Source organism: Cervus canadensis, chromosome 26, assembly GCF_019320065.1.
Source record: "Cervus canadensis isolate Bull #8, Minnesota chromosome 26, ASM1932006v1, whole genome shotgun sequence".
NCBI classification, from domain to species: domain Eukaryota; kingdom Metazoa; phylum Chordata; class Mammalia; order Artiodactyla; family Cervidae; genus Cervus; species Cervus canadensis.
In genome coordinates, this window is record NC_057411.1 from 40774408 (window position 1) to 40792563 (window position 18156).

The following is an 18156-nucleotide window of genomic DNA, read 5'->3' on the forward strand; positions in this document are numbered from 1 at the left end:
CCCTGTGTTTTTACTTCACAAAACTTTAATTATTTATAATTAAGTATGTTCACCATACCGGCCTGTAAACCAATGACCATTAAATATTTTTGTTTCTTTGTCCCTTAAAAGAATTTTGGACAAAGCTAAGTAACTTTGTACATATATTTCAAGCTGACGTCTACACTTTTTTCTTTATAACTTTAAATAGCTACAAAGGATATAATTTCGAGCATGCTATAAAACTTGACATTTTAAAGTTAAACTTTTGGTCACTCTTTTAAATGTATCCCATGGAATCTAAATACTATATATGATGCTCACCATCATTTGTTGAAAAGAAAATCCCTAAAAATTCCTTTTTATAGTCATAAATTTTACAGTCTTTCTTTTTCTCTGTAAACTCCATTTCATTTCCCCCACGTAATATCCTATCCTTGGTTATTGCTGAAATTTTTTATTGCTCATTCTCTTCTACTTCTTTGCAAGAGAAATAGGTATGCAAGTAGAAATTTAATTTTTAAAGTATTTCCAGTGATAACCAAAAGGCTGTAATTGTTCTCTGTTGAATTATTCTGTATTTAGTTACTTTGGCAGTTATTATCAGTGTACATGTATTAAAACAAAAAAATATGTTATTTGACATGAAAAGACTCTTAAGGAAACAGATTTTTTTTTAAACTGGATTATGTGCAAGTAGATGAATGTTATTTTTTTCTAAATCATAACAGTATTCCGTATCAACTGCATTCTTAGTTTTCATTTCTTATGACATAAGAGCTGAGAAACCTTGTAAACCTTGTTTGCACACATAACAGACAAGAATGGAAGGAGTTTTGTGTTAGCACGGCCACTCCTCTCTGTTCTTTGAACTTCCTCTGCGTTACAAGCCCAAACTGTCATCAGAACTTTTAAAAATGATCTGCCAGATGACAACTGAGTTAGATCCTCCGTCCATTTTGTTAAGTGGGGAATGTTGGAACCCCCCACCCCACCCCACCCCACCAAGCTTGTGAAAGGGCTTGTTGTTCAGTCATTAGTGTCATTCCCAGGATTTCTAAGTGTCCCTTTGTCAGAGGTTTTTATGTCTAGGACTGTGCACCATAGTAAGCTTCAGGTATGGTGGAGCTCACTTTAGAAGCGGAAAAGGTGCTTGTGAAGGGCTTATGGAAAAGTAGACCAGCAGGATGTGGATCAGCAACAGATTCGCAGGAAGAGTCGCTTCAGAAAAGAGTATACGCAGATGTCTAAGCCCTAGAAATTGACTTCCTTAAAATTATGTGTGCCTGATACACCTTAGCAGTCCATCCTGTGTTTCCTAGTATCCATCCCTCTGCCATGTGGACTATTGCTTCAGGATTCTTGAGGAGAGAGCTGTGGGTTTTTGTCTCCAACCTTCATCTGCTCAACTCAGAACTCCTATCAAGAAGAACTTAATATATATTTTCTCACTGATCCAGGAAAAAAAATTTTTTTCATGTAAAATTTTTGTGTAAAATCTGAACTTGTTCATCTTTTACGTTTTCTTTGAAAAGATACAAAGGGAAAATGTTTTTATTTCTGAGTAGTACTATATGCTTTGGAGCTCATTTTTAATTTTCAAGAATAAAATGTTCTTTTACAAGTAAAGTTTTTGACTCAGTAGCTGTCTTGCTAACAATGATGATACCACTTACCCTAAATTCTTTTTCTCTGTTTTCCCAATTATACTGTTGTTAAACGGAACTTTTACTGTTTTTCAAATAATAAGGTTCTGCTTGAATTCTCCACGGAAATAATATTTTTTTGGTACTTTTATCCTAATGTAATTTTAAAAGCTTAGAAAAAAATAATTGTCATTTGTTTTCTTTTTACCTGCAGTGGTTTTGAGGTATCTGGCAGATACTTTTAGGCATATTACACCTATAGGGCAATAGAGGTCTGTGTGCCTGCATCATATAAATAGGCTGTATTGCTGCTAAGAAATATGAACCGCAGATTGGCAGCTTCACCTTTCTGTTAATGTGCAGATGCTTAATGCTTAGTATCCTGGAGGTTTCTGCTTTTCTACAGAAAATCTAATACAGATTTTCGATTGCCTCTTAAAATGCTACACTTCTCCAGGAAGCCTTATCTTTGCTATAGCATCTGGTTTTCTGTGAAGTCATAATTTTGAATCAGAATTTCCAGCTGTTGGCATCTTGTTTTATGGAGCCTGAATTGAAAATCAAAAACTAGGTTATGTATTTAAATACCAGAAGTGAATGTTATCTTTCTTTTTCTAAAACAGTATGGCAATTGTATTTAAGTATTTCCAATTTGCAGCGTTATTGTTCGTGATTTGCTCCAAGAGAAACAAGATTGAACAACAGCTGAACAGCTTTAAGTGAGTAGGTTATGTTTTATTCTTCTCTCCGTGTCCCGTGAACCTACACACATGGTGTCTGCCCAAGGACAGATAAGAATTGCAAAACGTTGGCACTCAGCAGGCACCTTACAGATGGGTTAGTCTTGACTCTATTTTCTGGATGAGGACACCAAGGTCTTATTTTGCCCTGTATATGGAAAATGATCATTGACTTGAGGCAGAAGAAGTCAGGTTTAATGGTATTCAGATAATTGTGTTGTTTACTGTTTTAAAAAGCAGTCATTCTGAACAAGGGGACCAAGGGAGGGGAGTGTCGGCAGGCCTGCTGGTGGACTGCTGTGTGCCTGGGACTGGGGTGCCGCGTGAGGCCAGTAACTCCTTTCCCTCTCTGGGAAACCATTTGGCAAGATGTGTCAAGATTTTAAAAGATTTTGTAACTGTCAAGCTCGTGATTCCCTTTTAAGATTTTGTCTTAAGGAACTACAAAATCAGATAAAGATTCAGCGTACAAAAATAGCCTGGTATGGTTTAGCAGAAAGATGTTCTTTACAGCATAATTTATCCTGTGGAAAGTCAGAAGGAGCAGTTCAAGTATCCAGTGGTAGAGAAATAGTCAGATTATGGTAAATTTAAACAATGAAATGTTATATAGCCATCGAAGTAATTTTTAGAAGGTTTTTTAACTGTGGTAAGGGGCTTATTGTAGTGTCATTGAAAATCAGTAGAATATAAGATTGTATATATAATGTGGTTCCTTACATAAAGGAAATTTGTGTATAAAATGGATCATATATCAGTGGCAAAAGAGTTTGTATTTCTAGGTGATGATGAGTTATTTTATTTTCTTTTTATTTTGCTTATATCACAAATTCCATGATTAGCAGAGAATAAGATTATAAAAAAAACAAGTTTAAAATGTAGTTGAAGAGGCAAATTTTTTTTTCAAATGCCAAGTGTTGGAAAAACCCACTTTAAAATCCCACTGTGGACAGGCTCGCTGATACACAGTCCCTGGTGCTTGTGCTGTGTTTAGTCACACACAGCTGTCCCACCCTCATCCCCGTGGCTGGAATCCTAATGGCAGGGGTAGTGACCCATCTGGAATGCGGGCAATGGGGTGGAATCCACAAGTAACTGCTGTTTTAATCAGCACTTTATTTGGAAAAAATTTGAAAAGCCATTTCCCCTATCGAACAAACATTCCTTTATTCTTTCATTAGCAAACGTTTTTGAGTGTCCACTAGTTAGCTCTTCTGACTTGAAGGTGACATTCTGCTGCTAGTGATTCTTTGCCCAGTGATTGTTGAAATTTTCCTAATTCTCTCTGCCAGAGTCTTGTGGTATACAGGTAACTTGACACAGTTCCTGTTCTTACCTGGTTCAGGTTTAATAATTAAATGGGGTTAGCTATTAAATAATGCATGTTTGTGGAGAAGCCAGTCAGTTTAATACCTGTGAACTTGAAAACACCACTTTATAATCAGTGCAGGGCTCAGTGGGATCCATGTTGCTGTGGCTTTGCGTGCAACATAGTCGAGCAGCAGAGCAAATTAAATGCTGTTTTTCTGAAAGGTAAGCTTTCCCAAAGCATGGTATGGCTTTCTTTGCTTCCAAAATTCTTTGAAAAAAATCTGTGAATATTTTGAAGTCTTCGATTCCACTTTATAATTTAAAATTAATAATTTCTTACTACTGTAATTTCATACGTTTCATACTAACCCCCCTGAGGGGGGGGGGGAAAGTATTTACTTACTTCAAATTTCTTATATTGATTTCAGTGGGTCTCATTCCACATTGCAATTATGGCTTTCCAGGCCACAAGGTATGGCCTAGAGTTGCGTTTCACATTCACGATGGGTTGTGCGTTAATAAAGCTACTGGTTTTAATTTAAAAGAAAAGATCTCTTAAGGAAAGTTTGTTAGGCCCTGGGATAAGTTTTTTAGATGTTTGGTGTATGTAAGTTCATGATAGCCTCAAATTGTTATTCTCCTGCCAAGAAGTGGCACCTTTTTTCCCCTCATTTGCCTGTTCGGCCTAGTTGTCTACTTTGCCACATTTGCAATAGCCAAGGAATTCTAGAGCTGGAATAAGCTGCCTAGGTGAGCTTTCTGTCCTTTGCAAAAATAACCTGAAGCCCTTTGATGAGTGTCTTTTCTTAAAGGCCTTCAGAGAAGGAAGTCTTGCAGTCTTTGGCGCTTTGTGTTTCTGATTGACCATTATCTTTTTCTTTTTTTTTTTTTTTCATCTGGTGTGAAACATAGATCTTTTTCTTTAAACTTAAGTTGTTTTGCTATTTGCCTCATATTTTGGAGTACTAATCTATACCTGTATGGATATAAACAAATTGTTCTTATTATCCTTCCTAATTATTCTGACTGACTGTATATTACTTGATTGTTTTGTCCTAACAACAGCATTATGTACAGTGAGCTGCTATCACAGAACTGTTTTTCTTGGAAAGGTTAGGAAGTCTTTGATAATAGATTGGGCCAATGATTTAAATAGTCCAGACACATAAACTTACATTTATTTGGCAATTTACTAGATGTTTGTGTGATTCCAGGACTATGTGCCAGTCATTGTACTGGGGACTGAAGATACTGCCCACCCCCTCCCCAAAAAAGGATGAGATTAAGTGCTTGAGAATACAGCAGGTCTAGTAGGGAGAGCTTTCTAATATATTGGCAGTAATAGTATCATTCATTTTTTGGGATTTATTGTTGTTAATGGGTTTATTTTCCAGTATTATTTTGCAGAGAAGTTGAAAAGTGGCTTCAGATCTATTTGCTTTTTGCCCCGCCCCCCAAACCCGGAAGTGTTTCCCTTCAGAGAAAAATCGTTCTAAAAAAGCTTGCAAATTTAGGGAAGATGTATATAAACGAGTTGTAAATTTATGTGGTGAAAACAATATGCACTGAGGTTCTATGGAGCAAGAATTCTCCTTTTATAGAAAAGAGTGATTAAGTTTGATTTTCCCAGTTCGTATTGTTACTGAAGTTTTATGTGCCTTATTTTAATTAGTAGAAGGCATCTATTCATTACAGCAGCTAGTGATCGCACCTCTCTTTGACACATACCATAGACCCTCAAATGTGAACACCTAGGAATACATTTTTTCCTGACCATAGCATCAGTTCAGTTCAGACCATAGCATCTTGTCTCCTTATGGTCTGGTGTCTTGGAAGATAAAGTTAGTCTTCGTTTAACTCAGCAGGCACAATACACATTTTATTCTAGATATAATAGATGTATCTCAGGAAGCTATGACAGGGTGATTCTGAGGGCTGGTGAACTCATTTCTGATTGACAGATCTTACAAATTCTAGGGAGTATAGACATAAGTTGAGAGCAAAGGTTCTGGAGCCATGTCATCCAGGTTTTAATCTTGTTATGCTTTATTAGCCGAGTGACCGTGGGCAGTGTTCAACCTTGCTGCCCCTCCTTTTCCTCATGTGTAAAATAGGGATAATACTACTCTTCACCTCATAGATTAAGGAGAATTAAGTGAGCTAATATCTGTAGAATAAAACCATGCCTGGTGTGGAGTTTATGGGCACTAGTGAGTGTGTGAATAGATGTTTTGATACCGGTGGATGTTTTTGAATTATAAGATGCCCTTTATAGGTAAGGGGCCTGGTTGGCTGACGCTGAGTTGAATGGCGATGTAGCTTTTTCTGGTTTTCCTTAGTCCTACTCCCATCCCCGGCGGCCCCCAGTTTTTCTGCACTGATGGTTCATTATAAACATCTTAGAAACTGGAAGTCCATGCTCTTTATTGGCATATTGTGCAATAATCCCGGGAATTCAGCCTGAGCCCCTGGGAGCTAAATCAGAGGTCACGCTCTCCAAAAGCCACTCCGAGCTGGCCTCCTGGTGCAGGTACTGGGGGCAGGGGTTGGAGGAGTCTTGTCGTCCTTGTGGCTCCCCTGGCTCTGGGGAGCCTGAGGGGGCGCCAAGGCAGTGAGTGGTCCACTTGCAGCTCTGTGATCATCCACTCCCCTAGCCACCTCCTCAGTCCTGTATCTGGGATGGCAGATACAGTCCTCAGAAACCGACACAGCCCTGCGCTGGCTCAATTGCTAGTTTTGTGGAATTCATTGCTGTGTATTGTTCTTCCAGGGGCTGTTAGGTCCTCTCAGATACAGGCTGCTTTGCCATGGCAGTGCGAGAGAGTCTTAGCCCTGCTGGCTTACAGAAGTTCCTTCACTGGGCCTTCAAGGCCTTCCAATCGTTGCATAGGACTTCTAATATGCCAAGTACTTTGCTGAGCAGAAAATAACTCATTTCACTCTCATAGATGTGTGGTATGTACTAATACTATTATTTTTCCCATTTTTACAAAAGGAGAAACTGAGGCAAAGATAGGTTAAGTAATCTGGGCAGAGCCACCCAGCTAGTGACTGTCAGAGTTGGTACTGGATCCAGGCAATCTGAGTGCAGACTCTGCTTACCAGGGCGCCCTCCTCATTGCTGGTTCTTAGCCTGCTTGTCCGTTAGACTCATCTGGAGAGCTTGCCAAGAGGGCTGGGGGCAGAGAGAGATATTTTACCTGGCCCTACCTGCTGCTGCTGCTGCTAAGTCACTTCAGTCGTGTCCAACTCTGTGCAGCCGTACCTGAGACCCAGTCAAATTGTCCATCTTCTCCCTTCTTTAGAAAAAAAAGATCACTCTCTCCCTGTTTTTATAATCCACTAGACTCTTTCCTTTCCCCCATTTCATGACGTGTAGACGGTAAAGAATCTGCCTGCAGTGTGGGAGACCTGGGTTCAATCCCTGCATCAGGAAGATCCCCTGGAGAAGAGAATGGCAACCCACTCCAGTGTTCTTGCCTAGAGAATCTGGATGGAGGAGCCTGGCAGGGCCACAGTCCATGGGATCACAAAGAGTCGGACATGACTGACTAACACGTAGTAGGGTTTTTAATGGCCTTGTACAATGAAGGGCATAGAACTCTATGGTTTGATTCTGTAAGGTAGAGCCCATGGGGACAGGGACATCCTTTCTTCCTGTGTATATCTGGCCCGGTGCCCAGCACAGCGTTATAAACATACACAGGACTTGAGTGTTAATCCCTCAGTGGATGCTTCAGCGTAGTGTTATCACTTCATCACATCACTTTATTTATCACTGTTACCATATCAGGGAGATCATGGGATGTATGGAAAGAGCGTGGACAGTTAACTGGGCAGACCTAATTTGCCAGCTCTAGTGTATCAGAGCCTCAGTTTTCTTACCTCTAAAATTGTAAAGGTGATGCTATGAGAAGATCTCTGTAAAGGTGAAATGAGGTGTGTGAGAGCAGGGGCTGGGCTCTGCCCTGTAGTGCTGTGCTACGCTTGGTCGCTCAGCTGTGTCCGACTCTTTGCGACCCCACGGACTGTAGCCCGCCAGGCTCCTGTGTCCATGGGATTCTCCAGGCAAGAAGACTGGAGTGGGTTGCCATTTCCTCCTCCAGGGGATCTTCCCAACCCAGGGATCGAACCCAGGTCTCCCGCCTTGCAGGCAGATTCTTTCCCATCTGAGCCACCAGGGAAGCCCTGTAGTAGGAAATCAGAAATAAATGCTGAATTATTTCTTTGTAAAGTAAGCACAGTTTGAATATGAAAAATCACTTGAAAATGTGTTGTTCAGCTTTCAGTCAAATGCAAGAAGTCATGAAGTTTTTGGAGCTCAAATAGACCTTGGGAATCAGGGAATGCAGCCCCTTCGTTTGAAATATAAGTGAGGAAATGGAAGCGTGAGAAAGGACTGGGCCAAGGGCGCACTATGAGCCCAGATGCAGTCTGTGTGTGGGCTACTCGTCCTGCGCTGATGCTCAGGTAGCTGGTTGACAAATGCTGTCTGACTGTGTGACTGTCTTACTCTGACTGTCCCCTCAGTGCACGCCTGTGCATGTTACAGAACTCTCAGAGCAACTCCACGGGCCTGCAGCGCCTGACCCCAGTGTAAGGCTGTGCCTGTTGGATAAAGTCCTAAACAAGCCACCCTGGGTTATGGGCTTAAGGGGGTACAAGGAAAGAGTATGTATTTACCTTGATGTTTTTGAACAAGAAGGAGAAGCGTTAAAAATATACAAATAGTGAATGGCTGAAAGCCCATGAACCTCTTTACAGTTCCTCTGTTTTCCAGGAAAATGGGGCTTTTTTATCTTTCCTTAGTTCTTGCATGTATAAGGTTGATATTGGAGGGGAATGAAGTTATTTCAACTATACTTCTAATAGAATGTTGATATTTTGTTTTTACTCAACATCAAGTTGTAAAAGCTTCAAAACAGCATCATGCTTTGATATAATGTTTAAACCATTATTAATATCATCTCCTATTGATGCCTTAGAATAGATGTTTTAGATTTCTATTAATATTGATTATTATAGATTGAATTAAAAGTGCAAACAGCTCATTGACATATAATATGTATTGCTTAAGTTGGGGCTTAATTGCTAGGGAAGTATCCAGCCTGTAGTGAAGATAGGAAGAGAATAAGATATGTCATTTTCTAGTATCTGAACTCAAATTCTAGACTCCTGTCATCTCCCCCTCCACCTCCTGCAAAAGCACCTTTTTTGTTGTTGTTGTTGGGATAGTGTTTGGAACAACCAAGGTGAGCACACTCTGGTGTCAAATCATTTACCTGTCCTTATCATTTTCTGTCCTGTTTTGCAGCTTACTACATAAGCCAAGAGGTCTTGATTCCCTTAAATGCTTGGGAAAGTTTTTCTTTGTAGGACCCTGAAATTAGCCGCAGACAGTGAGGGGAGGAAATGCCTGTGTCTTTTCCAAAAAGTGGGTTTGCTTAGAGAAGATGGTGATAAATGTTTAGCATTCTTAGCAGTGCCGAAACTCATGCGAAGAAACACCTATTTTAGGCCTTTTCCTAGACTTTGGTTGTCTAAAAGGAGAAACATTTGTAGTTTGGACTTTACTTAGGATTTACAATATGCTGTATGAGCACTTTACAAATATTTAATGTTTATTTCTTGACATGATAATCGGTATCTGCGTTTCCTGATTCTGTATGAAGCTCTGATCCTTTTTTGTCTTTGTCTTCTTTTTTGGAAAAGTCCAAATGGGTGGATTTTTCAAAATGTAATGGAAACAATGTGGCTTAGCTTTTAAAATAATTCATTATACAGAGAAAAACCCGAAGCTATAAAATGTAAATCTCATGAAAGTTAATCAGATTTGGTTGTGCACAGACTTCATCAAAACCTGAATTTCATAAGCCTTGAAAACTCTGACGTTTTAAAAATGTTTGAGGAGTTTGTCTTTCCCATCCTGAAATGCACGCATTCTTTCAGACCACTCAGGAAGAAAAGTGCAGGGAAGAGCATTGCCGACTCCCCGAGGCACCCCTGACTGGTTTCTAAAACTGAAAGAAACTTCTCAATCGTGTGTGATAAGCAGAATTCAGAACGCGTCTCTGTTTTAGCACAAGTGAAATAGAAAGGGATCGTGCTCACAAGAGTGAAATTTGAGTTATGACGTGTTGATGGTTCTTCATATGAAGGCACCATAAATGATATTTTCAGTTTCCTCATGAAAACAAAGTTGAGTTCCGCTCTGAGTGACTCTCCTAATTGTTATTGTTAAATTCTTTTGCTCTGCTGTCTCTTTTCCTGCTCACACTTAGATAATCTACAAATACTGTTTGGATCCTGTGTGTTTCACTTTCTCTTCTTAGCTAAAAGTTTTCAGCAAATCCTTTCCTTTCCAACAAAGTATTTAACTTTCTGTGCACACAGATTCATGAGTCAGTTAAACATGTTTGATTAATTTATCACAAAGAGTGCCACCTTGAGTAAAAACAATTCTACTCTGTGGAAAGTTCTTTCCTTTTAAAAGAGGGTCCTTATTTCTAAGAGCAGAGCTCTGATTTTAATTAAAGAGCATTTTATGCAGTTTTTTTTCCTAAAGCTTAAGATTAATTTCTATGGTTACTGGGGATATAAATCTCTAGATTGCTTTAAAACAAAGATTTTTGTTCAGGAGAGAGTTGACAGCTCCCTTTAAGAGAAGCTATTACTTAATTTTACTTTCCTAAGTTTAAACATATAAAAATATTTGTAATGATACCCCAAAGGCATCATAAAAATGTAAAATAATTGTACTCTAAAATATCTAAAATTACAGGAAATAGACCTCATTTTTAAAAATGAACTGGGATTCGTGGTTGGGGAACTGAGGTGTGACATACTTCAAAACCAGATTCTCTTGTCTGGATTTTTTTAACGGTTAAAAAAAAAAAAACCCAAAACTTTCCTATTGCCGGTCATACAGGCTTTAAAATATGTTCATTCTATTAGGAAGTATGTCTTTATAGTTTCATTACCTTTAACGTGTATTACTGTATGGATGTCTTAGATCCCCCTTGAGAGACAAACTTCTGTCTCTAGAATTAAGTGGCATCAGTTGGCTTGTGGATTAACTGTATCACAGTTACTCTTTAGGCTCTTTTTAATGATTATTTTTAAAAGTACATAGCCCAGTTTTCTAAGCAACTTTAAACAAGGGCAGCACAAATAGTTTCCAGTGTTTTACTTATCCAAAGTATACTTCCTCTTTTAGTAGATAATGTTAACTGGTAAATTGTTCCCAGGTTAAAGATTTGTCATATTTTAATAAATATAGTGCAAAATCTATAGTAGGAACACTTAGAGAAAAACCCTTCACCTTTCCAAGTAAATGAGTTGATACTTATCTTCCTTCCACTTTAGTATTGTAGCATCAGTTCTTTTGGTATTTTCATTTACTCTTACATAGTAAAATGTCTTCACTTTATTAAGAAAGGTGAAATTAGACTTATAAAATATTCAGACTGAAGTTTTGAGAGAAATAGTGTTTTGTATGTAATATGAATGCTGTTGGGACTAGATATGATTTTAGTATAAAACATGCCTGATTCAGGAATGCTTTGCATTAAATAAGTTTATATTTTGAGAGCAAAATGGGAGGAAAGAAAACTACTTTCCCTCCCCCACTTTTTTTTACGAGACAAAAAAATTAAGTTGAATGCAGATATTGAAAGTGCCGTAAGCTGAATGTTTGAGCAATGAAAGTAAACACTGATTATTGCAAATGTACATTTGAACCAATTTCCTTTTATCTTTCAAGCGAAACATTTCCCACAGTTTTTGTGGGCTTTTATTTAAGTTGGGAAAACTTTGGAAGTTTGTGTGAAAGTATAAATAAGTTTGGGAAAGTCATGATTGGAGTTTGATAATAAACATGCAAAAGCAAATTGGGAAACTCTTATTAAAGTCAGATGTAACATTTAATAATGTTTTCTCTGAAAACTCATTTTCAGGGAAAAGAATGGTTATTTATGTGGCTCTAGAATAAAGACTTTGGCTATAATTGAGAATAAGGGCTAAATATGAATTCTTCAATATGTATGAAATTTTGTTTTTGTTTTTTTTTTCAAGAACCATACTGATTGTTTGGGAGTCCCCAAAATGTCCCCCTCCAATTATGGGCACAAAAACTACATATGTATTTCTATTTAAAACACAAAGTCTATACATAGTTGCCAGGAAAATTTAAACTACTTTTTTACAAAAGAAGCATTAAATTTTAGTGTATATGGAGATTCCTAATTTTGAAAGGTGGAAAAATATTTTAGTTCTTTTAATTATTGAAATATATCACAATATGCAGTATAAATACAAATAAATTTTAAAAACTTAGTCTAACATTTGATTTAAATTTCATTGTCATTGTATTAACTTCACAATTAACTTCACAATATTTTTTAGTTGTTCATACAAATTCTTGGGGAAATTTGTCCGTTTTTTAATGTAATGGTACAATAAGTGTAAAAAGATATCACTTTAGCAGTTATTACATATAGACATTTTTGCTTTCCTTTCTTTGATACACTACTATATATATCCCTTAAAAGTGTATGTGTTTGGGTGGGGAATGGTTAGTATTACATTTTGATGACAATTTTATTGCTTACAAATTGATATGTGATTTTAACTGAAACTTGTTGCTAGGATAAGAATGGAAAATTGTTTCTGCATAGTGTTTCAAATGCTTTACCTAATGATCTGAAAAACTGTTTAAAAGGAATTTAAATTATATATACTTGTTTTACTTTTAAAGCTTTCAACTGAGTTCTCAATATGAAATTCAAGTATAGCTTTTAAATATTTAGGTATCTGAGTATAAAACAGTAAAATCTTAAAAGTAGACTGAAAAGGTATAATTTGATTCTCAAGATCTATATATACAGCTCAGGATCTAACCATTATTTTTCTAGTTATTATTACACACAGATTTTTCTCGAGCAAATGTTGTATTGAGTTGGCCAAAAAATTCATTCAAATTTTTCCATAACATGTTATGGAAAAACCTTAATGAACTTTTTGGCCAGCCCAATGCTAGAAACTTATTTTCTGCTATTTTGAACATTTAAGTTTAATGATCAATTTTTATCAGGCTCATCCCCATTTTATAAAACTTAGGAGTTAGCAATTTGCTACAGTTCTTTTAAATCCTGAAAACAGCTCAATTTTATTTTCATTTTTTTCAAGCAAAGAGATTGCTAGAATGTTTTGTAACTTATTCCTTGAAATAATATTTTTGCCTTTTTTTCACTTTCAGTTTTATGCCTTATTTACGCCAAAGAAGACCATAATGAGGGAAAAGAATCTATATTTTTAGGAGGACTGGGAATGATGAAACAAGGCCCTGGGTTTTGCTTGGAATTTGAACATTTGTGTTATTGCTCGAGGCTGGCATGCTCTGCATTTTATTCCCACTCACTCAGTTGAAAGATGACTTTGGAGGCAACGTTGTGTATCTTGTTACCAAGCTGTCTTTCACAGAGCTTCATGATAAAACACACATTAGTTCCTTTGCTTTTGTTTTCACTAATAAGGGGGGGGGCGGGTGTGTTTTAATAGAGCAAAGTACTTACACTTTGCGGGTTCAAATGTTATCAGGCAGTGTTTTCTGCTGGGTGTAAATTGTTGGCATCTATCAAGCGGTATGGAAGTTGAATGTATGTTTTCCCTTTATGCCGCCCACAGTTAATTTCGCTCTTCTCTCTGCTGATGTGAAGCAGAAACTGGACAAGGTAGCAGTTTTGATGAGGAGGTTAGAGGTAGCCAGGCTGACTGTCTCCTGGCTGTTAGAGAGCCTTATAAGCTCAGGGCCGCCCACCCCCCCTTGTTTAGATATTACTTGCTCTTTTGAGTTTCAGATTACAGGAGCAATTGATCTGCATGACCTATCTTAAGAACTTTAACGTTGCAGTGGAAACTTAAACCAAATGTATATCCTCAAGAGACAAATCATCTTAAAACCAGGCTGTTGTCATTTTGATATACTGTACTGTTCGTGAGGCACAGTGCGGTAGAGAGCACCACCTACTGGACGGGACCTGCACTTGCTGCTCTGCGTACAGAGTTTGGAGAGCGAGTCTGTGTTGATGTGACTCTTGACCTTGGTTTGCAAATAAGTGAGGTTTTATGTTGTTCCCAGCTCGTAATTTCTACCCAGGGCAAGGATCCCAGGAGAATGAGATTGGGAGAAGTTGTGACATGTCAGTTTTATTTGTGGTTTCCCCACACGTGTAGGTGTACGTGCTAATCTTTGCCATCTTCACAGTCTCTCCTCATAGTTGATGTTTTTACGAAATAAAGAAAGATCATTTTTTAAAATGTCACTAGGGCAGCAGTCAGTCTTTGGAGAGTTTGTGTTTGGAGTGTATGTGTTTAACCTTAGTGATGGGAGTCTCCCTTTGGCTGGAACTGTGGTTGGATAGAATCTGTTCACCTTAAGAGGAAAGGAGTTGCTGCTGATTATCAACTGGCTCCTAAATCATGGCCTGTCTGTTACAGAGAGTGTGTGCATTCAGAGTGTACTAACACATCTGCAAAATCAGTGTGAGAAAAATCTGTGTTAAAAAAAAAAACTTTTTAATACATCATAACCACCTGTTTTAGATGCAGCTGTTCCTTCCTTAATGTTTATTTCAGAATGACAAATTCTTAGTAAAATGCCTCACTCGTTCTACAGACACTTGTTGAGTTAGGACCCTTGCCAGACTTTGGGAATCTGAAACAAACACGACATAATTCTTTTAATTCTTTACAACAGAAGAGAGGGAACATATTCCTGAGATGTGGTGTGTACTATGATGGGGTATAAATGTGTTTATTTGCTTGGTATTTTCTGCTGTGACTGGAAGAATTTAGAAGACATGTAGCAAGGACTTTTGGAGGAGCTGATAAATAAAACTGATGGCTTTTCTTTTAATGAGCTCTGTGTGTGGGAGGTTGTCAAAGGATGCTGGTAACTCTTCCTTGGTTTGGATGTTCAGCTCACAGTTTTTTGCTCGAAAAGCCTAAGCTTGGAGACATAGATCACAGGCCATGGAACCTGTTTTGAAGTAACAGACCTTGGCTTTTCAGCTTGCTCACTGTGTGACCTTGGGCAAGTTACTTAACAGTTCTGTGCTTCAGTTTCTGTTTTCTCATGTGTTAGGAGAATTAAATGAGATCACCTGTGCAGCGGCGTAGTCCACAGTAAACACTGATGACGACAGTGATGCATCTGGTGGTGGCCGTGCTCAGCTAGTGCTTCACTTCATCTTGTCTTTGCTCCACGCTGTAAGACAGCGTGTGAGTGGTTATGACAGCACACTCGGTCTTTCCCTGATACCTGCAGGTCTCACCCCCCTGCCGCCCCCACCCCTCCCCGGTTACTGTTACCACCATGCAGAGACACTCTGCTGATGGACGGCCTGCAGCTGCCCCCAGGTGTCCAGCTGGAAGCGCTTTCTTACGCACAGGAGGTTTACGGAAAAGTTGGGCCCTCCTGTGTTTGTCTATTTGTTTGTCGAATCGTGTTTTAACCTGAGCTCCAGTGAGCCAAGAGTCTCTGAAGTTCAGAACGGTGGGCAGGAAGTTTTCTTTTGTGTCTGTGGGAAAATTCATTTTCTTAAGGGAACAGATCAGACAGGTAGCTTTGGTTTGTGTTGCAAAGGCAGCCGTGCCCCCTGAAAGGGAGACCTGTACCTTTGAAATTCACAATTCTTTCTGGAAGCCCACTTATGAAATGAAAGATACTATAACTCCCTCCTAGAAAATGAAACTCAAATTGGAATGTTAGAGTTGAGATTTTAATTTGAGGAACTCAAATATAGATGGACCATTTTCCCCTTCACCCGTCCTGTCAAAGTTCTGAAGAATGATAAGAGCAAGGAAACGTTAGGAGTCCAGGCTCTGGAGTATACCCCCCTGGCTTCATGTCCTGCCCTGTCACCCGCTAGTGAAACCGTGAGCCTGTCGGTGAGCCTCCCCCATAGAGGGAGCTGATGATGGTGCCTCCCCTGGAGGCTTGTCCCGGGGATGCGTGGAGTCATCTGGACGAAGCCCCTGGGGCCCTTCTTGGCCTGTAGTAAGTACCGTGTAAGGGCTTCCCTGGCTTCCCAGGCAGCTTAGTGGGTAAAGAATCCGCCTGCAATGCAGGAGACCCCAGTTTGATTCCTGGGTCAGGAAGGTTCCCCTGGAGACGGGATGGGCCACCCACTCCAGTTGGAAACAGACAGAGATCCCGCCGCCCTTACGGCAGAAAGTGAAGAGGAACTAAAGAGCCTCTTGATGCAAGTGAAACAGGAGAGGGAAAAGGCTGGCCTGAAGCTCAGCATTCATAAAACTAAGATCATAGTATCCAGTCCCATCACTTCATGGCAAATAGATGGATAAACAATGGAAACAATGACAGACTTTATCTTCTTGGGCTCCAAAATCACTACAGGTGGTGACTGTAGCCATGAAATTAAAAGACACTTGCTCCTTGGAAGAAAAGCTATGACCAACCTAGACAGCATGTTAAAAATCAGAGACATTACTTTGCTGACAAAAGTCCGTCTGGTCAAAGCTGCGGTTTTTCCAGTAGTCTTGTATAGATGTGAGAGTTGGACCATAAAGAAAGCTGAGCGCCGAAGAATTGATGCTTTTTGAACTGTGGTGTTGGAGAAGACTCTTGAGAGTCCCTTGGACAGCGAGGACATCAAACCAGTCAATCTTAAAGGAAATCAATCCTGAATACTCATGGGAAGGACTGATGCTGAAGCTCCAATACTTTGGCCAACTGATGTAAAGAACTGACTCATCTTTTCAAGACTAATGCTGGGAAAGATTGAAGGCAGGAGGAGAGGGGGATGACAGAGGATGAGATGGTTGGATGGCATCACCGACTCAATGGACCTGAGTTTGAGCAAGCTCCAGGAGTTGGTGATGGACAGGGAGGCCTGGTGTGCTGCAGTCCATGGGGTTGCAGGGTCGAAAAGAGTCAGACATGACTGAATGACTGAACTGAACTGAACCCACTCCAGAATTCTTGGGCTTCCCTGGCAGCTCAGACAGTAAAGAATCTGCCTGCAATGTGGGAGACTGGGTTCGATCCCTATGTTGGGAAGATCCCTTGGAGGAGGGCATGGCAACCCACCCCATGGACAGAGGACCCTGGTGGGCTACAGTCGATGGGGTCGCAAAGAGTTGGGGACTACTTAGCACCTGAGCACGCATACATTGTTTATTACCTGTCAAAGTCAGAGAGGTTGTAGGTAAATTTTAAGTAGAGGACTGACTTCCCAGTAAGTGTTTGATGGGTGAATGGAAGGGAGGAGGGGGACCCTCCCTCACACTCAAGGCCAGCGTGTCAAGAGCTGGTCCAGAGATGTGCAGTCAGAGGCCCCCTCTTCAGCCGTGGGAGGTGGGCACTGAGGCCGCAGTTAATGTCTTTGACCACAGAGCGGAGAGGAGATGCAGAGGAGAGTGGGTGGGATGATGGAGCTGCCCGCACCCTCGAGGCACATCTCACAGATACCCAACTGGCAGGAGTTAGCTCCGTGTGCTCGGCAGGGAAGAGACGATGACTTCGCCAGTGCCTGTTCGGTCTGCACGTGCAAGCCCCGGTGAGGGTGGCAGGGCGTTGCTGCTCTCTCCTCAGTGGATTGTGGGGGAATCCACTGTGCCAGATACAGTGTCAGACTGTTGACATTTCACTGAAGGCTTATAGTCACCTTCAGAGTTACCGTCTCAACTTTGCAAACCAGAGGTTAAAGCTCAGAGAAGTTAAATGAGTTGCAAAAGACCATCAGTCGTCAGGGATGACACTGGGATCTGAACGCAGGTGTGTGTGACTGGAGTTCATGCTTTGCACTACCCCACGGGGAGGGTGTGGAGAGAGAGCAAGGTATGAGCCCACTCCACACGCACACTCTGCACACAGCCTCTGGACCAGCCGGGCTTGGGTTGGGGTCTGAAAAGCAGTGCAAAGCCACGTCGGCCCTGGGTCGGAACTCCCTGTCTGTCCTCCATCTCCCCTCCTCCCTTCTGCCTCATTACCTTCCTCCCCTATGTGCTTGCCCTGTACTTGCTCTTAACCTTTCATTGAAAACAAATAAAAGGGATGTTTCCAAGCCCACATAAAAGTAAGTCGTGCTGATGAACCAGTACATTCCTGAAGCACGACCCCTAGCCGCCACCCCTCCAGTCTTCTTGTGCACTTTTGAATCAGTTGCAGGTGAGGAGATCTGATTTCACAGGATAGTTACAGATCTCACTGTGATGCTTTTGTGGATGAAACATTTTTTTTTAATTTTTTAAAATTTTATTGGAGTATAGTTAATTTACAATGTTGTGTTGTTATTTGTTTATTTTTGGCTGTGACACACGGTATGTGGGATCTTAGTTCCCTGAGCAGGCATCAGACCTGTGTCACCTATAGTGGAAGCTTGGAGTCTTAACTGCTGGGCCACCAGGGAAGTCCTGAGGAAACCTTTTTTTAATGGACTGAGTATTTGGATTGCAAG

At 40.1% G+C, this 18156-nt stretch overlaps 1 protein-coding gene across 2 annotated transcripts in view; it reads left to right on the forward strand.

Annotated features, from left to right (window-relative positions):
* Positions 1-18156, forward strand: part of STX18 (syntaxin 18) — a 108599-nt gene that overhangs the window by 38047 nt on the left and 52396 nt on the right. Inside the window, exon 1 of one of the 2 annotated variants that reach the window (XM_043447656.1) lies at positions 3827-3898. The exons of the other annotated variant lie outside the window; for it this stretch is intronic. The gene's annotated coding sequence lies outside the window, so the exon portion shown is untranslated. Of the gene's footprint in view, positions 1-3826; positions 3899-18156 lie in introns of those variants that run through there. 2 annotated transcript variants of the gene reach the window in all.